The sequence below is a fragment of the Camelus ferus genome, chromosome 12 (genome assembly GCF_009834535.1).
Source record: "Camelus ferus isolate YT-003-E chromosome 12, BCGSAC_Cfer_1.0, whole genome shotgun sequence".
NCBI classification, from domain to species: Eukaryota; Metazoa; Chordata; class Mammalia; order Artiodactyla; family Camelidae; genus Camelus; species Camelus ferus.
This window is the reverse complement of record NC_045707.1, coordinates 11,320,596-11,345,467: the sequence shown is the minus strand read 5'-3', so window position 1 is coordinate 11,345,467 and position 24,872 is coordinate 11,320,596. Positions and strand designations below refer to the sequence as shown.

Below are 24,872 nucleotides of genomic sequence, written 5' to 3'. Positions count from 1 at the left end.
TCTCTTGTTTCAAGGCTGCACGGACAGCTTTTTCTAATTCAATCGACGCTGCAGAAGGAAGTAAGAAGTTGTGCGGGCGGGAACATGGCACGGAGCACCCCGTATGGACAGAGGGCCCGCCTCTGCGCATCCCCTAGGGAAGGCTGCTCCGTGCCCATCGGTGGGGATGGTGCTGGAGGGCAGCAGGGGAAGCCCCTCGTCAGGACCACCAGCCATCACGTCTGTCTCCACGCAGACCAGGCGCAGGGGTTGCGTCCAGGCTCTGCCTCAGGTTCCCGACCTGAGAAATGGGCGTAAACAGCACCCAGGGGGTGGGGCGTGGACTTGCTCTCCCACGGGGCCTGCACGCCCCCGGGGACCATGTTCATGGAGAGGTTTGAGGGTGCGTACCAGACCTCGCAGCTCTCCGCCCAGCTGGAATGCCCTGCAGACACCTCAGCAGGGAACAGCGGTGACTCTGACGAGCAGCCCTCCCCAGGGTCCCTTGAGCGCCAGCCTCCCCTCCCAGGAGGGAGCGATCGGGAGGGACCGTCCTGTTCCTGCTGCTTTCATGGGTCACCCGGCAGTGAGCGGGCAGTGGGGTGGGGGGCCCAGGACAGGTGCACCGCAGGCTGGGAGCGAACTTCCTGCGGCTGCCGCAGCGGACGTCAGGGGCGTGGCCTCCAGTGACGCAAGGTTACCCCTCCCAGCTCCGGAGCCTGAAGGGAGGCTGCAGGGCCCAGGTCAAGCGTGGGCGCCTCCTTCCAGGGCAGGTGGCGGCCCTGACCTCCCAGCTTCCGGAGGCGCCGCCTTCCTTGGCTCCTGGGCCCCTTCCTCACTTTTCTCCAACCGCTGCCTCCGTTGTCACATCTCCTGCTTTCTCCTCTGACCTTTCTGCCTCTGCTTTACGAGGACCCTCTTGACCGCTTTGAAGACACTCAGAACCCTGGGATGACTTCCCAACACGAGGCCCCCAGCTTAATCACCTGAGAGCCCCTTTCGCCAGGCGCGGGGACACCGCGTGGTCCGGGGGTCAGGACGTGGGCATCCGCGGGGGGTGCGTTATTCCGCTGGCCACATGCTGGGTGTCACCGAGCACAAAAACCGAGGCTCCCAGGAGGGTGTTCCTCATGTTGTCCCGCTGGTCCACTCATCGTGATGGAGACAGGACCCAGGTGTCTGGAGACGGGTGGGCCTGGCATCCAGACAGCCCTCCTCCCAGAGGTGCTCAGGCCCCCACGGCGCCCACGGGCCCTCAGGGCCACTGCTGACCCACATGAGTTCCATGTCCACTGGACCAGAGCCATCAGCCTTTCCAGGTCAGACACCTCGCTGTTCCCAGGGTCTAGCTGCCCCACCCCATGTCCTCACCACGGGGCTCTCAGGTCCTCTGCCCATTGTGCTCAGCCCGGTGCCAAGTGACCAGGCTCAGAGCCGCCTTCCAGGACGCCTCACCCCAGCCCTGCGCTGCGTGGACGCCTGAGGACTGAGGGTGGAGACCAGTCTCTCAGCCTCCGGCCTCTCCCTCCTCCTGCCAGAGCCGTGTGCCTGCGGCAGGAGCCAGTGAGGGCCAGAGACGGCGTGGCCTGGCGGGGGAGTCCCAGGGTGGGCCTCCACACCTGCTACCAAAGTGTGTCCAAGCCGCGTGACCTCAGCGAACACGTGACACACGCGGTTTCACATCTGAGCTGTGGGCCCTTGCCTGCCCGCGGCCCCAGGACAGCCCCTCCCCGCTACGCAGCTCTGTGCCCCTGTGCCCCTGTGACAGTCACAGGAGCACCGTGAGTTTGTGCAGGGGCCCTGGTGCTGCGTGGTCAACACACGGCATTCACGGCATCCTTCCAGCTAAATCCCACCCTCTCCGTCCCCTGGGACATACGTGCATCCCCTGGGGATCCCAGCCACAGGTTGGTGGGAGTTCAGAACCATCACTCGCCCTGGCTGCTCAGCATGAAAATACTCACACCAACAGGGGAGGGACAGTGCACCCTGCGCCCAGGGGCCCCAGCTGGTCACCACGTTGCAAACCCCATGTTGTTAACAGGCTGCTAAGTTTGCCTCATCGACAGACCCTTGCTGGCTGGCCTGGGCCTGCCTGGCCGTAAAAGTGAAACTCCTGCCATCCGCGCCCCTCCGCCCACCCCGCGTCCCCAGCGGGCGGGCCTGTCGGTCGCTCTGACATTCAGGCGAGTTCACTGAAGGTTTCACGCTGGCGCAGACACAGCGGTTACCCCGCCAACTGCCCCTCCTCGTGGTGACGCCCTCCTATGTGGCCCTGGACCAGGCGGGCCTTCACGTCCAGCCTGGGAGTGGCCCGTCCTGGGCTGGTGCCCTCCCATAGTGCTAGCGATGCACGGGGGGCGGGGCAGAGCATCCTCCCTCCCGGCCTCCTGGCCTCCTGGCCTCAGCCTCGCCTCCGCGCAGAAGGCGCCTCCCACTCAGGACGCATCAGCAGCCAAGGCTCCGGTCCCCAGACCTGGGCTTCTGGAGGTGGTGCTTCAAGAGCAGAGGGCCTGGCGCCGCCCACGGCAGCTGGGGCTGAGCTGCGCCCTCCACCGGTCCCGAGCGACCCAAATTCACTTCCCTGGTGAAGACAAGTGCCAGCCAGCCCTGCCCTGGGGAACGTCCCAGATCAGGTCCAGGCTCGGACGCTGCGACTCCAAACCAGGGGTGAAAGCCCCTCACCCGGACCACGGGAAGCTTTGCTGTTGGGCACAGAGTCTTGGGCAGTGGGAGCCTCCCCTCTGCGGGAAGGAGGCCCAGGGCTTGAGTCACAGGAGCAGGGGCAGACCGGAGGAGAGGGAGACGGAGCCCCGCGCTGCGCCTTCCCTCACGGCTAACAGGGGCACCGTTACCCCCGCCCCTCGGCACCCACACACACAGGAGCGGCTCCCGCTGCTCAGCTCAGCCCTGAGACACACCCCTTCGTCCCCTGCACGGCACGGGCCAATCAGGACAGACTGCAGCGTTCACAGTCAGCCTGCCCAGCACCTGCGGCTGGCAAAGCGCACAGCTGACCAACGTCCCGGGACCCCTCGACTCGGCCCCTAGAGCTGAGGTCACACCAGGGACCCTCTGAGACACACTCCGCTTCCCGTCCAGGGCACCCGCTGTCCAGACAGCATCTTCTTGGAACAGCTCAGACTCAGGCCAGTGCTGCGCACCAGGGTGTGGGGGTGGAGGTCACACGGGGCACCCACCCTAAGGGCGATGGAGATGCCAGGGGGAGCCTCCCCGTTCACACAGTGAGGACCCACCATCACCCCCGCAGCCATCCAGGGCCCCGCCATGCTGCAGCCCGTTAGCGGGAGGGGCTGAGGGCCTCCGCACGCAGGGGTCTGTGTACACGTCCGCGCACACGTGCGCCCCTCTGGGGGAGGCCTCCTCCTCTACGCACTTACTCAGGTTTTATTCTGGTAAAATGCAGAGAGTAAAATTCGCCTTCTCAACTAATCAGGGGCACCTCTCAGGGGTATTAAGTACACTCACACTACGCGACCATCACCACGTCACCTCCGGAACGTTCTCTTCTTCCCAAACTGAAACCCGTCCCCGTTAGACACTCCCCTCCCCCTCCCCCCAGCCCCTGGGCCCCACCGTCTCCCTTCTGTCTCTGCGCTCTGACCCCAGCGACCTCGCACGAGGGTCATCCCGCAGGACCTGCCCTTCCGTGTCCGGCATCTTCACTGAGCGTGGTGTTCTCCAGGGTCCTCCACATGTCAGAATTCCCCTCCTTTGTAAGGCTGACCAAGGATCGGCTCACAGACGGACCATGACGTGTCTACCAGAGGGCCCTCTGGAATCAGACTCTCCAAGGGGCCCTGGAATCTAAAAGGGCCAGGACGGGTGGGCTGTGGAGGGCTGCCCTCATTACTGGAGACAACAGAGCCCAGGGCGGTGGAGGGCGGGGAGGGGGGCTGAGGACGTGGAAGGAGGTGCCGGCCTGGCTGGGGCACCGGACAGGCAGCCTGTGGGGGAAGGAGGCAAAGCTGCCCAGCGGGGGCCGAGCTGGCCCTGGGGGGCTCACAACAAGGGGTGCGGCCCCAGAACAGCTAGTCTGTCCTCCTGGTGGGCAGGCCCCTGTGTGAACACCAGCCCCATGACGTGGCCACGGGCTCCTGGCCGGTGCCTGACTCCACCCCTACCTCTGAAGACCTCGACCAGCTGGCCTGGGCAAGGGGCTCCCGTGCGGGGCACAGCATCTCCTCAGTGTCCCTGAGCTGGGATCTGCACCCTCCCCGCCTCCAGGGCCCAGGGACTGCATCGGACGGCTCAGGAGAAGGGATGCAGGACCTGGCCCTGTCTGCCGGGGGCAGGAGAGGGCGCAGTGCCTGGAGAGGTGCAGCCGGCAGGGACCCCACAGCCCAGCTTCACACACGAGCCCCCACATCGGTCCAGAGCTCTGAATAATACCAGTGCCCCCCGTGAGTCCGTGTCTGCTCGGCGCCATCCTGGCAGGTGGGGATCTGGAGCCGCCCGCCGGGCCACTCCCTCCCCTGGGCTTTTGAGGGGCACCTGGCTCTCCATCCTCGCAGTCACGTTCTTGGTCCACAGACTGAGTGTCCTCAGCAACTTACCTGCCCCTGGGCCCTGCTGGCCCGCCCCGCCCCAAGGGCATCCCATACACCAGCAGGAGGGCAGGCCCCATGCCAGGCCCCGGCATCGCCTGCGTCCTTGGGGCCGCGGGGCCTTCCAGCCCCAGGAGGAGACGTGCCTTCCGGGATGGCTGCCCTCAGCCCCGGACCATTCACACCCCTGATTATCACACCCCGGCCCTCCCGCCACCGCCCAAACGTAACTTCCCGTGACGGGTGACTCAGTGTCCACCTGGCCGGGCAACCACACCTGGATACCTGGTCAAATGTGACTCTCGACAGTGCCATGGAAGTACCTTTTGAGAAGGTGAGCACTCCAGTTGGCCGAGGCAGTAAAGCAGATCGTTCTCGGCAGCGTGGGTGGGCCTCGTCCGACCAGCTGAAGGCTCGAGCGGGACAGAGGGACCTCGCCCGGCTAAGAGGGGACTGCGTCTCCAGCCAGCCGCACACTGGACGGCAGCGTTGGCTTTTCCCGGATCCCGGCCTCCCCGTCGGACTTGGGTTTCCCAGATCTTCACAGTCACAGGAGCCAATTCTTTAAAAGAAGCCTCTCCCCTCTCTGCCCGCCAGCTGCTTCTGCTCCCGGGAGAACCTGGACTCGCACACACGCGGACAGGGGAGGGCCAGCTGTGCTGCGTGAGTTCCGTGATGGGGAGCGGGGTCTGTGGGCGGGGATGCTGGAGGTCCTGGGGCCGAGCGAGCTGCCTGGTGGGTTTCCCTCAAACGTGAGCCCGGGAGAAAGGGGGGCAGAGACGCCGCCGGCCCAGGGGGTGGGAGCAGCGATGAGGGAGCCCTGGGGCGGCAGTGGTGGGAGGAGCTGTGGGTAGAGAAGCGGGGGTGGAGGGGCCTCTCTTCCCGAGAGAGGCAGGTCTGTGACTGGTGTGTCATAAGGGAATAAAGTCACCTGAGCGCCACTTTTTGGTGTTAAAGATAAAGGAAAAAGGTAGTAAAGTAAAATGCTGGAATTTCAGCTGTGTCTTGTCCTACATCATAAAACCACACTGCAAAGCGGGGCAATGAAGACACAGCCTAGTCACCTAGGAGGGGTGGCCCCCAGCCCCCTGCTGTACCCCTCAGAGGACCCCAGCACAGGGGGTCCACGCTCAGTCCCCGAGGCACCTGGTCGCCATCGTGGTGACTTTGAGGGGTGACCTGCCCACGGTCACGTCAGAGCCAAGGCCGCAGCAGGCCCCCTGCCTGCACCCTGGGCCCAGGCTGTGAACCATCTGCCATCATAGCTGCCTGGAAGATGGGAGGCCCTGGGCGTCCGGGACCTACAGCCTGGATGGCGCGGGGTGCAAGGTCAGTGCCCAGAGGTCCGTGCCCAGTGGCCAGAGCAAGAAGACGACAGAGGATGGGTGTGGGGGATCCCACCCACTGGTGCACTTGTCAGGGCCACGGAATGTGCACCAGCACGCCAGGCCCCGATGAGGACTGTGGGCTTTGGTTAAGGATAACGAACCATGGATACTAACTCAGCAACATGACAGATGCACCAGCGGGAGGGGAGTGGCGGGGACACTGGGCGCAGGGAGAGCGGGACGCCCCCTACCACCTGCTCTAACCTCCCTCAACTCTAGATCAGCCCTTTTGAAAAGCATGGACCCCTACGCTGTGCCCAGAAGCGGACGCAAGGTTGTGATCTGACTGTACTTCAGTTCAGACAACAGCAACAAAAAAGCACAGACTGTCATTTGCTTTAATGATATTATAACTACCTGCTTCTCACCCTTTGACACAATGGAGCACGTGCCTTGATTTTTTTTTATTGTGACAAAATGTACGCACTGCAAAGCTTACCACTTGAGCACTGATAAGCGAACAGCTCCCAGCATCACGTCCATTCACGCGGTTGTGACCGTCGGACCAACCATCTCCCCAAACTGAGACTCCGCCCCCTTAAACATTCACGGCCCACCCCGACCCCAGCCCCCGGCCCCCTCTGTCTCCTGTCTGTCTCTACAGATTTGATGGCTCCAGGGACCTCACACAAGTGGAATCCTTCAGTGTTTGCCCTTTTGTGTCTGGCTTGTGTCACTGAGCACGAGATCCTGAAGGCTTACCCATGTCACAGCAGGTGTCAGAATGTCCCCCTTTTGCAAGGCTGAGCAGTATTCCCTCGTACGTAGAGGCCTCACTTATCCACTCATCCGCCGACGCACAATTGGAACGTGAGACCAGGGAGGCTTGCGGCCCCCTCCGCCCCGGATGGGTCCCAGGGCCTGGTGCCGGGCACTGGCCCTCAGCGGCCAGGGAGGAGGGCTCCCCTCCGAGGCCGTCTCTCCTTGTCCCTCATCTTCCCTGAAACAACTCTATCTCGGTAACTTTCAGGAAAACAACACCTTTTCTTTTTCATTAGATGAAAAAAAATCTATTGGCACACGATCAAAATACCTCCAGATCAGCCCACTTTGAAATCCCTCACTCTGACTCCCTCGTAAGGCAGGAGAACCAGGCGCTACTTTCAAGATACATTTCAAAAGCTTTGCAACGCGCTGCCATAACACAGAAGTGAAGATTTAAACAGTAATACCACTAATTCCCCTGGAATCGAGCTTAAGCAGGGCCGGGTGGGAGAGAATGGATGTCTGGAGGCGCCACGCCGAAGGGTGCATTATCTCAATGATTTTTTTTTGCATAATCTTGCCACTTAACAAGGCTACGAGATATTGTGCAGGAGAAGTTTTAATTTATTTGGCTTGGAGCTCAGCTGTCATTGGAGACGTTCTCTGTTCTTAAAGGATTAGCGCCTAACGATGCGCGGGGTCTGCAGACACTAATTAGCCACCTCGGGGGTCTCGGCTCCCAGAGGCATGTGGCTGGCAGGCGCTTGCGGCGCTTCTGTGCCCACCGCCCAGTCCCCGGGGTGTCACTCCTGTGCGGTCGCTGCGGCCCCCAGGGAACCCCACTCGGCTGGCTTTGGCCCAGAGAATAGCAGGATGTCATTACTGCCGCCGGTGACATGCTGATCCTGAGAACAAAATGCATCCACTTCCCCAGCTTCTTCTGGGAACGACTGTGACCACCTCCGGCCTGGGGGCTGAGGGAACAGAGGCACCTGGGGGAGGCAATCGTTCTGGGGACAGGGAGTGCCCCCGAGTCGGCGCCGCTCTCCCTGGGTTGTACCCTGCGCCCTGAGACGGCTTAACAAGGATTCCTTGCGATCGGGGCAGTGAAGGCTACACGTGCAGGCGCACAGCTTGATGGGCGCTCAGGGCCCCGAGTCCAAGTGAGACTGGTGCTCCCCACGCACAGGTCACGGGGCTCACGGGGACACTTCATTCCAGACTCACAGACACTCGGCTTTGCTTGCCCAGGGCCTATGGGTACAGCTAATCCGGAGGGCCTCCCAGCCAGGAGAGGGAGTGCTCATGGGCCGGCGTCCAAAGGGCTCCTCCAGGTGGGACACAGACACTGTCCTGAGGGGACTTGGCCCCCCTGCCAACCCCACCCCAAGCCTGGTGACAGGCTGGATCGAGTGGGCTTGGTGGCCAGAGCTCCACGCCAAGAGGTCCGTCTGCCCGGCCACCTACATCGCACCCTCCGTCACCTACGAGCACTGACCGTGCGCCCGGTCTCCACAGACAGCAGAGACACGGAGAAAGCTGTCCGGACGCCCACAGAGGTGGCAAGGCGTGCGGGGAGAGCGGGCCGCTGCTGGGCACGGGGGACCTACGTGGGAGCTCCTGAGCATGGGGAGAAGCCTCGGGTCCCCAGGCACCAGCTCGTTCTCAGATCTACACACGCTCAGCTCTGGGAGCAAACCAAGAGGTCCCGCATGTGTACAGCCTGCGAAGCGCCTCGGTGCCCCCAGCCCCTCTCATCGGCCTCGCTGAGGGGGGCAGACACAGAGCTCTGCGGTCTCCTGGGCAACCTGCGGTCCCCACCACACTCCAAGGCCCCCCGAGCCCCGGTGTCACCCCGGGAGTCCCCGGAGCCGGAAGACACGTGCACTGCTCGGCAGATGGAGAAAGTGCAGCTTCGAGGCCCGGGGAGGGTCTGCCGGCCCCCGCACAGCGGCTGGTAACAGGCGTCTGTTTTCTGGTATTTATCGTAATCAGCCTCCTAGGAAACCATGGCTCTTTAAAAAAGGACTCGAGTTAACGAGAAAAATAAGAACAGATAAAAATAATGCCAGTGTGGACCGTAGGGGTTACAAGACGCAGGGCACAGTGCTATGTGCTGCCCATCCCCCTCGCACACCCTGGGGCCCTCCGTCATCGCCCCAGAAGCCCCAGCCAGCGCAGCAAGGCTGGACGGGAGCAGCCTGGGGGGCTGCTGGGAGCACCCCCACCTCACAGACTGGGAAACGGAGGCCCGGGAGGGGCGAGGCCGTGCCCCTCCTCCCGGAGGCGGACCAGGAATAAACCGTGCCGTTCTGGGCGGTTGGTCCCACACGGCACTAGGGATGCTGATTGGAGGAGCCAGTGGAATGTTTCTCTGCAACTTAGTAACTAGCTGTGCTCAGCCCGGCTGACCCCAGGCCCCAAGCCCCGCCACCCTCATCGGCCCACCTCCACAGCCCTCAGCCCCGTCAGCCAGCTTGGAGCCCCTGCCTGTTTCCTGGGGGACGGCCATCTGTGAGCCTTCAGCCACTCCAGTCTCCTGTCCTGAAAATCCACTTGCCTGGACGTCCACCCACATCATTCACTGAGACCCACGTGGCCCTGGGAGAGCCCCGCCCCCGCTGGCCTCAGGTTCCCCATCGGAAGGAGGAAGGGGCTGGTCACACCGGACGCTCTCCCCGCGCCTCCGTCTCCAGCACCTGCGCTGCCCAGTCCTGAGGCCCTGCAGTCTGCCAGTGACGTGGGTGTCGGCCGGGCTGACCGGTGCACAAGGAGTCGCTCAGGGAAGTTCCACAGGGGACACTGTGGATGGGCGTGACTCAGCAGACCAGGCACCAGGGTCCACTCTGGTTCCTACCTGGGCTGCACGCAGGCACCTCCCTCCCACGGCTGCGGGCACCTGGACCATCCTGACCCCCTCCCTCGCTCAGCAAGCTCCGAGGAAGCCCAGCATCCAGGATGCCGAGGGCTGCTGCTCCACACACAGGAACCAGGTCCCACACAATATCAGCCCCAAGGGCCCTGCTCAGTGACCCCGACAGCCCCTCGGCAGCCTTCCAAGATCAGCCCCAGAAAACACAGGTGGGCATCGGGGCAGCACCGCGAATGCCCCCCTCACCTGCGTCTCCTGCTAATTGTTCCAGGAAATTCTGTTTCCACTGGTGCTCCCGCCCTCCAGAGCCCCAGGGGCCAACCCCCAGCCTTTCGGCATCACCATGAGAGGGTGGGATGGGAAAATGGGAGGAGGCTGCCCAGAGAACAGCAGAGCAACCTCAGGGCCGCAGATGGGAAGGCAGGAGGCTGAGAACCAGCCGGGGCCTGATGGAAGGGCTGCGCCCCCACCTGCACCTGCATGGCGCAGGGCCAAGGGCTGCTCAGGGCTGTCAGCATTGCCCTGGACCCGGGAGGAAGCCAGGCATGGACGAGAACACAAGTCATCTAAGTCATGGCTGGGAGGAGGACTCCCAGATGAGACCGGGGGTCCGTGAGCCCCGGGACTGCCACCCGGGACGGGGGGTGGGGGGCAGGGTCAGTGTTGGGGGGTGGGGTGGGCTGGGCCCTGGGGGACGTCAGCACAGGGCCGGGACTGCCACCCAGGACGGGGGGTGGGGGGCAGGGTCAGTGTTGGGGGGCGGGGTGGGCTGGGCCCTGGGGGATGTCAGCACAGGGCTGGGGCTGCCACCCAGGATGGGGGTTGGGGGGCAGGGTCAGTGTTGGGGGGCGGGGGGCTGGACCCTGGGGGACGTCAGCACAGGGCTGGGACTGCCACCCAGGACGGGGGTTGGGGAGCAGGGTCAGTGACAGGGGGCGGGGTGGGCTGGGCGGGCTGGGCCCTGGGGGACCAGGTCAGCACAGGGCCTGTGCATATGGCCCAGGGGTCACTTGGACCAGGAGGGACCCTCAGGGCCCCCAGACCCTCCCCCCAGGGCCCTGGGGGAAGCAGGTGCACCTCCCAGGGTGCCCCCGCCCTAGGTCCAGGCAGACACTTGGCTCTTCCTGGACCACGCTCAGTGCCAGTTCCCCCAACGCTCCTCCAGCGGGTGGAGGGCCATGAGTCTGGGCCCTGCTCCTGTGGGAAGTGGGTCCATTCTGAGGGAGTCAGAGGGCGGCAGGCCCAGGGCCATCTGCTGGGGAGCAAGCTGCCTGCAGGGGCAGCCCCCACCCACGGACTCATCAGGCCCCCTGCCCGCCCCCTTGGGCCTTGCCCTCCGCCCTCCACCCTCCGGGGAAAGCCAGGTGACACGGACAGGGGTCCAGCCTCCAGGGAGATGCCGCCTCGCCTCAGCACAGGCCCGGGAGCTGCCAAGGGCGTGGAGCGGCTCCACATCCAGCTCTGCCCTCTGCAGCTCCGTCAGGCCCTGGCCCCGGACCCCACTGCCGGGACACACGCTGGACCTCGTCCTCTCTCCCCTGGACCTCGTCCTGGTCACCTCTCGTGTCCCTGTCCCCTCCCTAAACCAGCGAGAGGCCACTCTCCACAGCAAAGCCACCCCCGGAACCCTCCCGACACGACTATGCCCCATCGCCCCCAACACAGGGCCAGAGCTGGGGGCATCAGAAGCCGCCCTCCAGGTGGGTGGCTGCGTCTGGCCTGCCAGCCCTGGGGGTCAGGTGCCCTCCAACGAGAGGACCACGGGGGGCAGGATCCCGGGGTCAGCCTGAGAGGGGGCCAGGGGACCTCTCTCCTGCTCCTCAAATCTCTGGCTCCTATGGTGATTTGCACCCAAGAAGACCCACCCTCTGTTCTAGAAGATTCCACGTGGAAAGCACCATCTCTCGCCTGCTCACAGCTTCTCAGCAGCTGTGGGAAAACAACTCAATATCCAGAACTTTGCACTGTGCTCCGGCCGCAAGACGGGCACTTAATGAACAAAAGAAACAGGCGACGTTCAGCTCACGTGAGCCAGTGCGCATGGCGGAACCGGAGCCCGCGGGCGGCACGTTGCCAGCCCCGTACCCGCGACGGGCCAGGGAGCCGCTGAACTGCAGCAGACGGCCCCGACGGGGAACGAGCACGCCTTGGGGGAGGCCAGGCACAAATGCCAAAGCAGGTTTCACAATTTTCTTTAAAGAAATAAAGAACAGAAGAAAGTTAACTTGCAGATGGACACGTGCCGTGCACTCTTAGAGGCGGTGTCCTGGGCCCACGCGGCCAGCTTGGCCCGCTGACGGCAGGCCCCAGGTGGGAGGAGGGCCGCCCGGGCTGACACCAGGGCCTCCAAGTGCACGCGGGGGCCTCCCCGGGCCTGCCCCTACCGCACTGGGCTCAGGAGAGACAGGAAGCTGCCCGCTAGACTCCTACAAACTACCCTCGCCCACGGCCCTCCAGAGAACCCCCAAACGAAAGCAAGACCCAGACTGGAAGGAGGCTGGGGCCTGTTGCTCTGAGACCTGCAGGACTGGGCCCTCTGGTGATGGTGATGGTGATGGTGATGGTGATGGTGATGGTGTCGGCACCCCAGCACAGGGGCACACTGTCCTCCACCCCAGGGGTGAGCTGCACCGTGGCCCTGGAGGTGGGCCCACCTAGAACCTCAGAACGTGGCCTTGTGGGGAGTGCCCTTGCAGACAGAGGTAAGATACGGTTAAGGATCTCAGGATGAGATCGCCCTGGACCCGCGTGGGCCCTAGATTCAATGACCGGCTCGTGATGAGAGAGGAGGGGGATGTGAGCCAGAGGGACAAAGCAGGCAGCAGGCAGGGACTGCGGTGCTGCGGCCACGGGCCCAGCAAAGTCGGCCTCCTGGAGCCACCAGGAGCAGGAAAGAGCCTCGAAGGATGAGAGCCCCCTCCAGAAGGAACCCCCCACAACGTCTCAGTCTGGACTTCTGGCCTCCAGAGGGAGGAGACAAGAAATGTCTGTTCTTTGGGCCCCCATCATGGTCCTTTGTGATGACAGCCCTGTGGGGAGCTGACCGTCCACACCCCCATCCCCGTGTCCACCGCGGGCTCCATGTCCCACATCTGAGGGAGGCCCCTTTATCCTCAGGTGACCTGGACACTGAGGAAGTGACCACGATTCCTGGAGAGCAGGCCTGCAGTGACCCTCACATGCCTACAGGGATCGCTGGAGCCTCTGACCCATGGCCAACGGCCTCCGGCAGCCTGTTCCTCGGCTCAGCCTATTCACCAGGCCTGGCACTCAGTAGGCGCTCAATACAGGTGCATTCCAGCTGCTCAGTGTCTCCACCAACCACTCCCCACACCGAGTGTCCCTGTCCAGCCAGAAAGGAACTCTGCATCTCCTGGGAATGGGAAGCCAGTGCCGTGGCCTGTAAATAGACGGTAACCATAAAAATAAACACACGCCCATTAAGATGAAAGACGCCCGCCCAAGCCCACGTCAAGCCACCTCGTGCGCACGCGGACGTGCCCTCGCTCTGGGAAATGCTGATTTATGGATGGAGGCGCGCTGAGAATTTCTGGGCTGTCCCCGCAGCCCCACCGCCGCCAGGGGAAACTGCTGCTGCTGCCCCCACCTCGAAACCAACAGCCATTACTTCCATGGGTCCAGCCGCGCAGGCAGGAAACCACATCTTGGCCTGAACACTGATGGAGCACTTGCCGGTCCCAGCCCTCCTCAGGACAGACGGTGCGGGTGAGGCCCCGGCGGCCCCGGCACCCCCGGCACACGTGGTCGGGCTCCTCCGTCACCTGTGGGTGGCCTGCCCGTTTCCTGTGGCTGCTGTAAAAATGATCACAAACCACAGAAACCCATTCTCCCAGGTCCCAGAGGCCAGAGGTCCAAGGTCAGGTGTGAGCAGGGTCACACTCTCCCTGGAGGCTCGGAGGAGGGTCCTGCCGGCCTCACCCAGTCCCTGAGGGCTGCAGGCGTCCCTCAGCTTGTGGCCACATCATCCGTCTCTGTCTCCATCATCATGTGTCTCTTCTAAGGAGGCCTGTCAGTGGATTTAGGGTGGACTCCAATCCAGGCTGCTTTTGCCTGAGACCCTGCTTCCAAATCTGGCCACGTCCCTGGGTTTCGGGTGGACCTGTCCTTGGGGGACCACCCCTCGGGCCCTCCGCTGTGCACATTTCATACATCATGTGTGCATACAGCAGGTGCTCAATACGTGTGCCTCAGGCTGTGCTGGCTTGTCTAGCAAGGTTGTCACCCAGGCAACCAGCCCGCAGAGCTGTCGCCGTGCAGGCGCTCCCCCGGGGAAGGAGGGCTCAAGACGGATGGTGTGGCTCTGCAAAGCACAGTTATTTATAAGTGAGGTCTGGGCTCCTCTCTCAGCGAAGCAAATCCAGGGCCTGCTCAGCTGCTTCCTAATCGGAGGAGAAAAAAGGTAATTGGCTAAGAAAACCCACCTTCTCCGGGCAGAAGCTGACTTTGAAAAAGTGTGCGTTTAAGGGCTCCAGACCCCGGGTAGAAGGCAGGGCTGAGGGCTGTGGGTGTGGCTGGGGCCAGGTCTTCTGGCAAGAGTCCGCAGGGAGAGTCCCAGAGGGCTGCACGCTCTCCTGAGCCTGGAGCCTTCCAGAACAGTGCTGGAGGCAGGAGGGCGGTGGCAGAGGGAGCCGCCTTCAGCAGGTCCAGCCTCGGCCCAGCAGGACCCACTGTCACACCAGGAGCCCAGCGCACAGAACCACGAGCGGGGACCAGAGGTCACATCTCAGTCCCTGTGGGTCAGCTGGAGTCCAGAGACGGGGGCCAACAGTCAAGGGTGAGGATGGTGTCCACCCTGCCCAAGACCTGGCGTGGCCTCCTAAGTCGGAGCCGGTGCCCGTGGGACCCACCAGGGCTGTGAGCCGTTGGACCAAGGCCTCTGGGACCACTTCGGGGATCGCCAAGGCCCCAGCCATCATCCACCAGGAGTCCACGGAGCCCAGTGCTGTAAAGGCTGCGGTGCCCCTCTCAGCGCTGGACATGCTCCCCCAAAAGCCTGCCTGAAGTGCCACCTGAGTGCCCCTGGGTCACAGCTCGACCCCCCATCAGGCGGCCAGCACACGGCTGGAGAGGATGTGACAATCCCGTCCCCCCACCCCCCCACCCCCCGGGAAGGCCTGAGACTGTCCAGGCTCCCCTGCCCTGGTCCCAACCACCAAGACCATGTGGATCTGGAGGCCAAAGTCGCTCAAATTCCGGAGGCAGGAGAGCCACACCCGTGGGATTTTCACCCAGAAGACGAGGCTCCATCTTCTAGGCAGAATTAGACACAAAGACAGAAAAGGAGCTTGATTCCCGGGGGCCACCGGGAGGAGGGAGGGCACTGAATGGACAAGGGCCTGCGAATGGGAAATGCGGGGGCCGGAGGGCCACGGGGACGGCTGGACGTGTCTGACCCCCATGGCCGGGCCCGGCCAGCCACTTGACTCTCCCCAGGGCGCTGGGGGCTTAGTCAGGACGCCCCACTCGGGTCGCCCAGAGCAGTGGTCTGAGTCTGTGACGTGCTTTCTCAAAGACGTGGATATTTGCGCTGAAAAGGAACCTGGAGGTGGTCTGGGCGGGGCCCCCTGAGGTCCCCCAGGGGGTCTGGAGGGGCTGGGCGCATGGGGAAGGCTTCCCTCCCGCTCCCTGCAAAGCTGGGTTTACACAAAAGAGCCACGTGACTGATGGAGGGTCATCTGGAAATGACCGTGGACACTGTCAAGGTCACCCAGCCGAGCGTCGCAGGGTCAGGACGGGGCGGCCTCTGGGACACCACATGACGGGGCAGCCAGGCACGTGGCCAGGATTCCGCCCTGGGCTCGTTCGACCCCTGCAGGCCGTGTGGACCGCAGGTAGCGGGTGATTCAGCAAGGCTGGGATCTTTCTAGGGGACGCTCACCCGGCTCCCCACCTGTGAACATCTGCCAATGCTTCCCCAGAAAGGTGGCCCTGCTTCCAGGCCCCCGATCCCCCCGCTCCGCAGACACACATGGCGCCTGGGAGGAGGGGGCTGGCCCTTGTGTCTCTCGCCACCAGGTCACAGCTGGGGAAGCCCGTCCCTCTGCCTCCAGCCCCTCTGCGGCCCAGCTCAGCAGGGAGCCGGCTAACCTCCCTCCCTGCAGCCGGGCGCCGCCCTTGTCTACAGCACCCGCAGCCCCGCGTGCGCCAGTAACGAAGCCACGCCGACGGAGCAGGTGGACGCTGGCCTCCCGGCAGCTGGCTCCCCAGGTCCACCCAGAGGCGAGGGCCTCCGCCCAGAGCAGCCGGGCCACAGCCCAGCCTGGTGAGCCAACACCTGGACGTCCCGCGGCCACCCCAGCCCGCTGGGCTCTCAGGACCCAGGCCTGCTTCCAGCTCTTCCCTGGGCCACCTCCCCCAGGGACACACCCCAGACCCCGGGTCTGGCGGGTCCCAGAGTGGACCTGTAGGGGCTGGGCTCGCTCTCCCCCCCCCTCAGCTGTCCTGAGCTCCTCTTTCCTCTTGGGAAGCCGCTCTGTGCAGAGATGGTTCTGGAGGGCCTGTCCATCTGCTGGGAGAGAGCACGGACGGGGCCGACGGTCAGGGCCCTCGGGAGGGAGAGATGGAGGGCCACTGCCCTTCCCTGTGACCCCGGGAGCCAGAACCAGCTGGCGGCCGCGGCTGAGGCTTCCCGGGCTGAGTCACCTGGCAAAGGACTCTCAGAGGGGCCAGGAGTGGGCGGTGGACCAGGCCGTGGCTTCTGCACCTGGAAGACGCCGCATCTGAGGAGATCTGCTAATGCTAGACCAGTGTGGGCTGGGTGGCTGTCCCTTGCGCCGACCCCACTGCCGCCGTCCCAAGCGCCACCCAGTCTGTCTGAAGTAACCCGGAATCATTGACCCATACGCATGGGCTTCTCAAGAAAAACCTGCTGGACACAGTCACAGCCCTCGGGTGCCTGCCCGGCACGGGGCTGGAGGCCCACCTGTCATCCCACAACCCCCGAAAGCATCAGCTTCTACGATCCTGTCCCCCCCGGCTGAGGAGACTGAGGGTCCCAGTGGCCGAGTGACTTGCCTGACATCCCACTGCCATCTGGCTTCCTAATTCCAAAGGCCATTTGTACCAGCACGTGTGAGCCACGGGCCAGGCACTGGGTCCGCGAGGCAGGTACTGGGACGTGTGAGGGGAGGTGGGTGTGCGACTCCAGGCTGCCACCGGACCTCCTGATCCAAGCCGAGGAAAAGGGAAGTCGAGCCCACGCGTAGGCCCACGTCCCACCGACCTCTGTGGGCCGGCGTGTCCTTCGGCTTCACGGGGCCTCACTTGCTTTGTCTGTGAAAACACTTCTGCAGAACAGCACGCGGCTGCTCTGGGGGTGCAGGAGCCCCGCAGCAGTGTCAGGTGCAGGGGACGGACAGCGGGGGCTGAGCACGGGGGGTGGCGGCCTCATCCTCTGCCCCTCTCCTCCAGGCTGGGAGTCTGCATCACGCAGGGTGTGTGTGTGTGTGTGCGTGTGTGTGTGTCCATGTGCGTATGAGTCCACTAATGCATGTGTGTTCGTGTGTTTACATGTTTGTAATGTTACACGTGTGTGCGTAGACTTGGGCTGAGTTTAGATTAAAGGAAAGATTAAAGGAAAAAGTAACAAAAGGGCGGGCTGGTCGCTGTCCTGCTGGGGCAGCGACCACAAGTGTCATTAACGTACATCTGAAAGAAACCCTGAATCCGTTCATTAAACACGTATGTGAACAGCAGCTGTGTCGCGTGCAGATGTAGAATTACGTGCTTACGTCACGTGCCACGTACGTTCACGCTGCACCACGCGTCACGGATCTGTTTACTCAGGCATAAATGCAGAGGTGAGGGGACGGCCTCCGTCTGTGCCTCCCAGGGCATCACCACTCAGGCCTCTGCCCCGATCAGGAGGCTGTACTTTAAGTCAAGCTCACCACGTGTCTCATATACTGAGTGCCGAACGCCGTCACAGACAACACACGTGCGCGTTTATCCAGGTGTGCACACACGTAGAGACTCGGCCGTGTCCCACTTCGAGGTGCGCTGCGCCCCTGCCTCCACCAGCCGGGGATGTGGCCACCCCACCACCCCCTCGACTGCTGGCGCCCCGCACAGGGCTGCGTCCCCAGAGACGGGCAGAGGCCCTGATGTCAGACCTCTAAGCGAGCTACCCACGTGGTCCCCAGCTTGGCTCTCCGAAGCCCCTCTTGGGATGGAAGAGCTTCCAGTGATGCAGGTGGGGGTCCGGCTAAGTGGTGGCGCTCCTGAGTGTGCACACGTGTGCCCGGGCCCTCGGGAGGGTGCCACTGGCCCCGTCACGGAAGGAGAGTCAGCTCCATCACCGGTCCCTTTCCGCTTTAACTTTCACACCGTCAGATGCCCGGCGACAAGGTTCCCATCACGGTTAGCCTGGGTTTCGTTTAGATCCTGTCACACTGACACGATGGCAAATGATGATGAAGCCGTTGAGATACTTTTAAGCCCCTTCACTCCACCCCTCCCAGCGGCCAGTCCCCCTCCCCTGGCCTCTTGGATAAAGTCTGCTGGGGGGTGGGGGCAGCCTGGTTGGGCCCCTCCACACACAGCGCAGAGACTCGGGGACAAATGGGCAGCCAGGCCCAGGCTGGGAGCCCTGCAGCCGGCACTGAAGGCCAGGTCTGGGTGGGTGGCTGCAAGTGTTCAGAACACAGGGCTTCTGGAATCTTCTCTTCACTTGAACGCACACCCCAAGCCCGGTCCCTGACACCCCTCTGACCGCAGCATCTGAGAACAGAACTGGGTGCAGCCAGACCCCCACAACAGCGCTCATCCTCAGAAGCTTGACACGGGGTCAACAGCCCCTCCAGCTGGCCAAGAGCTGCCCGCACGCGCCTGCGCCCTTGTGCCCCAGGACACGCGCAGGGGGTGTAGCCGGGATGATTATTTGATGCCACAAATACTTCTGATGGACTCCTAGGTACCAGGAACTGCTCTGTCAATCCTAAGACCTCTGTCCAATTTTAAAATAAACTCACGGACGTAACAGACCTAGTAACACCGTGCATTAGCCGCCCATCTCGTAACAACCACAGCAGTGAACGATCGGCGCCCAGAGCCGCGATAATTCACACATCAGGCCAAGTGTGGTCCCTCCCAGCCCCAGGGCTCACAGAGTCCTACTTCACTTCCAGAACGAGGAGCTAAATAAATAAATGAAAGTTGAATTCGTTTACTCAATCAACAGTCGGCCCTCAGAGCAGCCGGCTAATTCAGGAAGCAGCGGCGATTCAGAGAGGAACCAAGGCCGGGTCCCCTGCACGGGCGGCCAGTCACAGACGCTCATCTCCCCAAACAAGCTCTCGGTGGGAGCGTGCGAGGGCTGTTAACAACGTCTTCACCCCCTTGCAGGCTCCCTGAGACCACAAGGATGGAGAGGGAGACACAGACCTCAAATTCACACCCCCAGGAAAAAGCCCAGGTTCTCCCTGTGATCCAGAAAGGAGAGCCGGCCCGGAGTTTCCTGGGATGCCCCTGCCTCCTTCCGGTCCCAGCTCCGAAACCATGCCAAGGTGGGCCGGCCCGCCTGGCCGTGAGCGTGCCGCACCTCCCTGCTTCTCCGTAGTGCAGTCACCGTTCTTGTGACACCAAGGCGTCCATCTGTGGAGTGACCTGAAGGCTGGGAGAAAGGCATCTTCGAGTCTTTGGTAGAGGGAGGATGGGAAAGATCTTTATAATTCTGGCCGTTTCCTTAAGGCCATGTTCCGAGACCAGGCATAATTAGGTAGATCAAAGAGGACCTTCGCCCTGCCCTCTCCCAGCGCACCACCCCACCAGTGCTTTGTCCCCCTGATCAAGAGGGTGTGTCTGAAATCAGGTTCCCCAGACCCCCACCCCACCTCTGCCCGTAATTCACAAATGCAGGGCACGTGCAGGCTGAATTCAGAAGCAAAGGACAACTCTCACCTCCCAGAGGAGAGTCAGGGTGTCCAGAGGGCCAGCAGGAGAAGGAGCTGCCCAGGTCCCTGAGCCCCCAGACCCCACGCCGTGGCTGTGACCAGGGGCCTTCTCCTGGCCCTCCGGCTGCCTGGGCCAGGCCCGTCGCGGTGGGCAGGACCCATCTCACAAAGCCCGGCCCAGCCAAGGCTGCAATTAGGGACCACAATACGCCTCTCTCTCGGTTCACAGCCCTATTCATCTTCGCAAACACTGGAAGGCAGACTGGCCAGAGGGGGACGGATTAGCCACGGGGTGACCCGTATCTCTGCACAAAAGACAAAGTGTAGAAAAACGGCTCCCTGTGTCCCCCATTCTTCACCTCTGAAAAAACCAGATTCATGGAAATGGCTATTTAAACAGCTCTTTCCCACTCATCTGCAGACAACAAGTCACAATTGTCCATCTGCCCGCCTCGCTCCCCTCCCTCCCGCTGGCCAGCGCGCCGCTGGAAGGAAGTGGCCGGCAGCCTGCAGCCTCCGGCCGGGGACAGGCAGGGCATCCCCGGCACCCAGTCAGCCCGCCACCCTCCCAGCGCCTGCCCTGGGCTCCCAACCCCAAAGCGCCGGAAGGGACGGCTCAGGGAGGATGGGGACGCTGCCCCAGTTCTGACCTTCCAGAGAGACGGAGCACAGGGTGTTCCGTCCCCGTGGAGCAAGTAAACGTCTCCGGGTGGACAGGCGGGACTTCACAGAATCCCAGAGCGCCGTGCAGGCAGCCGCTCAAACTTCCCCCGAGTGCCTGAAAGACACTGTCCCTTCGGAGCGCGTGCCTGCTCCTCACCCCGTCCCACCTTCCTGTTCTAGCCCCGGCTCCCAGGACGCCGACGAGCCTGCCCAGCCCAGGATGAACACTGGGCTCTGAGCAGGGCTCTCGGGTAGCCATCCGCAGAAAAGACTACACTCTCTGAGCAAGATACTTCCCCGAAAAACCCACCTGCGCCACACTCAGATTCTTAAAATCCGAAAGGTAGAAACTCTTTTGACCAAAGCACATCGCGTCCTTAAGATGCGGGGCCCGGAGAGGACGGCGGTGCCCTGTGAAGGCAGCAGGACCGGTCAGCTCCCACCGGGTGAGCGGAAGGGAACGTTTCAGCCATAGGCTTCAGAGTTTTATTCTCTTACTGAAGCACAGCCTTAAAATCACGGAAGACTCCCTTCATCCCAGAAAATCCTCACACAGCCAGGCCCCTTCCATCTTAGAAGCAATGGAACTTTAACAGGAGTCCCTTAAGATGAATCTCCCAGGAAGGAAAGATCAGTGGGAAGGGTGGGAACGCTGGCCAAAGGAGGCCCAGCTGTGCAGGAGGGAACCTCCGGCTAATTGGTGGGTCCTGAGACCCTCTGGCGGAAGACAGCCGAGATCAGCCCTCGGGGGGCTTTCCAGCTCCAGGGGACCCCGACCCCTCGGAGAACCACCCACTCCTGAAGCAAGTCAGCAAGCAGGTTGTGGAGGGCCAGCTTCCGGCTCAGCAGGAGCGCCTCAGGCTCTCAAGGGGCCATCCAGGCCCGCAGCAGCCCCCTGGGACTGACCTGTCTCCCTTCAGGGCCTGGACCCAAAATCCAGGGAGGGAAATGGACACCAGGCCAGCGAAGCAGGTGACAGCTGGGGCTGGCCTCCCACACCTACCTACCTGCTTCCCTGGGAAGCCAGAGGCAGCTCATTAATTAGGCAGGGAAGCAGCTGAACGTTGCAAACCCTTCCTTTGTAAGAGCCTGAAGCTAATGAGGATCTGCCCGCATCACCTGCCCCGCCAGCTCCCTGCTCAGCTTGCTCCCTGCTGGCCAGGGGGAGCATGAGGCAGCGCTGGGGGCAAGGGCACAGCCGGCCGCGGGCGGCGGGTGACACTCTGGGCAGCGGGTGCCCAGCTCAGCCGTTCCACAAGGGCCAGCCAGGCTGAGCCCAGGACGCACCAGGGCAGGCCTCCAGGAGAGCCCTGCCTTGGAGTGGGGAACTTTCCAGGAGTGCCTGGGGGACTGGTGCCCACTGACCACACCAGCCCATGTGCCCCCGCCCCAGGCCCTTGGTGCCGGGCTACGGGTCCCACAGATTCCTCCAGCTGCGAGGGTCCGACCATCAACTCGCGCAACTCAAGCAAGTCCTAGAACCGGATCCCAGAGCCCCGCATTCAAGCAAGCGCTGGGAGAACAAGGGGCTGAACTTGGTGCAGCGCCAGGTGCTCTGGCTGTCAAGTCCCTGCTCCCAGAGCCCGCGGTCCCGGACTCGCCCGGAAGGCGGCGTGGGGAATGGGGTGCGGGCCCACAGGCCTGGCCCTGGGCTCCCGCCGCCCGGGCCCCAGGCCTCGCCGGCCAGCGTGGAGCGCGGGTGCCATCTACCGAAGGCCCGCGGAGAGCGGGCGGGAACCGCCGCCAACGAGCCGTGCGGGGCAGGGGACGGCACAGCAGCCTGGGCGCGGGCTGGGGCCGGCGGAACGAGAGGCACTCTGGCCGCCGCGCCAAACCCCGCCGCACCCCCGCCGCGCGCCGCCTGTGACCCCCGATGTGAGCGGGGCGGCGGGCTCCGCGCCGGGGCCGGACGCCAGGGAGGGTCCGAGCCGGGCGCGCGGGCCCCGCAGTGGCGCTGGGCGAGCCGGGCCGAGCGCGGCGACGGTGGCGGCGGAACGTGCTGGAAGCAGGGAGCGCGGGGAACGACGCGGGGGACCGGTCCGCGCCGGGGACAATTACCTTCTTTCAGGAACTGCGCGTGGATCACCAGGACGAGGAAGCAGCAGAGCGCGGCCCCGGCGAGTGCCCAGAGAGGCCTTCAGGAGCTGCATCGCGGAGTGCCCACTCGGCCGACGCCCCCCAAGTCGAGCAGCGAAGGTCCAGGCGCCGCATCAGCGCCCCGCCGGGTGCAGCCGCCGCGGCCGCCCGCTCGCGCCCTCCATCCGCGCCAACGCCGCGCTCCGCCGCGATTGGAGGCGCCGCTCCGGGAGCCGGGCTGTGTCTTTTTGGGCAGGGGGAGGGGAGCGGGCGGGGGCGCGGGGAGGGGGCGGGCAGGGCGGGGAGGTTAGCACCGAGGCGCCGGCCGCGGCGGCCGCCGCTCCGGCCGCTCGGCCAACATCGCGGGCTGCGGGGCGCCGGGGGCCCGGGCGCAGGGGGGCGGCCGCCGCGGCCCCATGAATCAGCCCCGCCGCCGCCCCCGGAGCCGCGCCGCCGGCAGGGCCCGGACGGCGGGCCGCGGATTGCGCAACGGCCCGGTCCCTGGCCGCCTGTCGCCTCCCGCCGCTGTCCGGCGTCGCCTTCCTCCCCGCCGCCGCCGCGCTCGCTCCGGCCCGGGGCTCAGGGGGCCGCGCCGCCGCCGCCGCGGAGAACCAGGAGCGGGGCTGGGGCTGCGCGCCGGGCGCGGGGCCGCCGCACCATCGCCACCTCCGGGGCCCGCGCAGCCCGGCCCGGCCCGCGGGGAGCGAACTTGCGCGGCCCGGTCGTCCCCGGACGGTCCGGCCTCCGCGGCCCGGGTGCCCGCGCCTCCGCCGCTGTGGTCGGTCGAGTCCGGGCCGGATTTCCCGCGGGCTGCCTCACGGCTGGCGCTGCCGGGGCCGGGGCCAGGGCCGGGGCCGAGGCCGAGGCCGGGGCCGGGGCCGGCGGCGGCGGCGGCGGCGGCGGCGGCGGCGGCGGTGGTGGGGGCCGCGCCGACAGGTGGGGCCGGCGACAATGCGCGCCTCGCCCGCGGGACGCCGCTGCTCCGGCCCGTGGCGCGCGCCCGCTGCCCGCTCGGCTCGGCCCCTTCTGGGGAGGCGGCGGGAGGGGCAGCGCGGCGCTCGGACTCCGGCCCGCGCCCGCCGCCGTCTGCGCTCCGCCCGGCCCGCCGAGCCGCCGATGCGCACTGGGCCGCGGAGGGGACCCGGGGGACCCCCGCCGGCCTGCAGCGCCCCCGCCTGGCGCGCCGGCGGGTCAGGCGAGGCCGGTCCAGCCGAAAACCGCGGGTCGGGCTCCACCTAGGTGCGCAGGGGCCTCACTGCAGAGGCGGCCGCGGCGGGGGCCGGAGCCCGGCTCGCGTGGCCTCCCGTGCGCCCAACACCCCCGGCACCCCACGCCCCCGAAGGGGAGGGGATCCGGCCCACTGCCCAGGACTGACCCACAGCGGGTTCTGAAAAACCGCACCTCATCCTGGAAACACTCCGCATCCAGGCCCTTATCGGTACCATGGTCCAGGCCGGCCGCCTGCACCGGAGCGCGCGGGCGCGGTCGACGCGCAGGGACTGCTCCAGATGCAGCAGCGGGCACCTTCCTGTCCCGGCCTCCTCCTGCCTCTGGGAAAGGCTAGGGTTTGTTTCCAGCCGATTTTCCTCGCCATCTCTAGCCCTAAGCTGGGGCATCTGTGTCCTGTTCAGAGTTGCCCCAGAGGACAGTATCTAAGCCTCAAGGCATTTTTCCCCTGAATTGAATTTCAAATTCAATTTAAATGCTCAGCAAAGAGCTTTGGCTGGGGTTGAGGGAGGGGGCCTCTACTCAAACCTGCGCCCTCCGACTGTGTGGGTGGGTGGAGGACAAGGGAGGTGCCCCATCCCCGGAGGCTCTGGGGAGTGTCAGGCCTGGGCAGCCCCGCTCAGGGGTTCAAAAGAAAACTGCCTCCTTCCTGCACAGACATTTATGGAGGGGCCCGTAGAGGTCAGACAGGTCAAGTTCACCACATACACCTGGGGAAACTGAGGCCCTCAGAGGCTTTGACACTGACACCATGGCAATTAGGACCAGAAGCAAGCGCGCCACTGCCCACCGGGCCGGCGGGTGCTGTGCCAGTCCCGGTCAGAGGGGAGGCCGCCTGAGAAGCAGCCCCCCACTCTGGCTGCATCACTCCCAGGCCCCTCCCTGGGCAGTGTCCACGATACACGAACGCCGGGTCCCAGCCCGCCCCTGAAGAAGTGGCCACAGCCTCACGTGCTGCCCGCGGGGACTCTCTCTCCTCTCGGGCAGCCCCTCTGAACCTCATTTCCTGTAACAGCCTCCACCTCCCCTCGCCCTTCACCCTCCAGGAACTCTCCACTGAAGCCCCACCTACAGCAGCCTCTGGGAGCCGCCCTCCGTGGCCTGCAGGGCCTGACCTCCGCCAAGGTCATTGGCCTTCAGGCCTTACTGGGAGCAGAGCTCTCTACCGAAAAGGCTCAAGGGTCACCAGGTGCTGACTACACACACACACCCCGGCCCCCAAAGGGACCTCAGGCAGGAAACAAGGGGGGTGCCCCAATCAGGTGCGTAGTCCTTGAAATTTTGAAAACTGAAAGTATTCTAAATTCACCAGAGGAACTTTTATAAACTAACCATTTGGAGGATCCTTCTGCAAAGAGAATTAAGAAAAGAAAGTGTATAAAGAGAAACACGGTGTAAATTTATTTTCAACAAGTGCAACAAGAGGGCCTGTGCTGCACTGTGGGGACCAGAGCCTCCCCCTCCCGGCTCCCCTCCCGGATCC

At 64.2% G+C, this 24,872-nt stretch overlaps 1 protein-coding gene and 1 long non-coding RNA gene across 2 annotated transcripts in view; both read right to left on the bottom strand.

Moving 5' to 3' along the window:
* The window catches only part of TAFA5 (TAFA chemokine like family member 5), a 168,312-nt gene that overhangs the window by 73,464 nt on the left and 69,976 nt on the right, over positions 1–24,872 (bottom strand). The window lies entirely within an intron of this gene.
* On the bottom strand, positions 18,408–23,488 carry LOC116667558. Its single transcript, XR_004324401.1, has 5 exons — positions 22,145–23,488; positions 20,397–20,497; positions 20,074–20,201; positions 19,431–19,728; positions 18,408–19,143 (listed from the first exon to the last, which is right to left on the bottom strand). It is a non-coding gene; the product is annotated as an uncharacterized LOC116667558 (long non-coding RNA).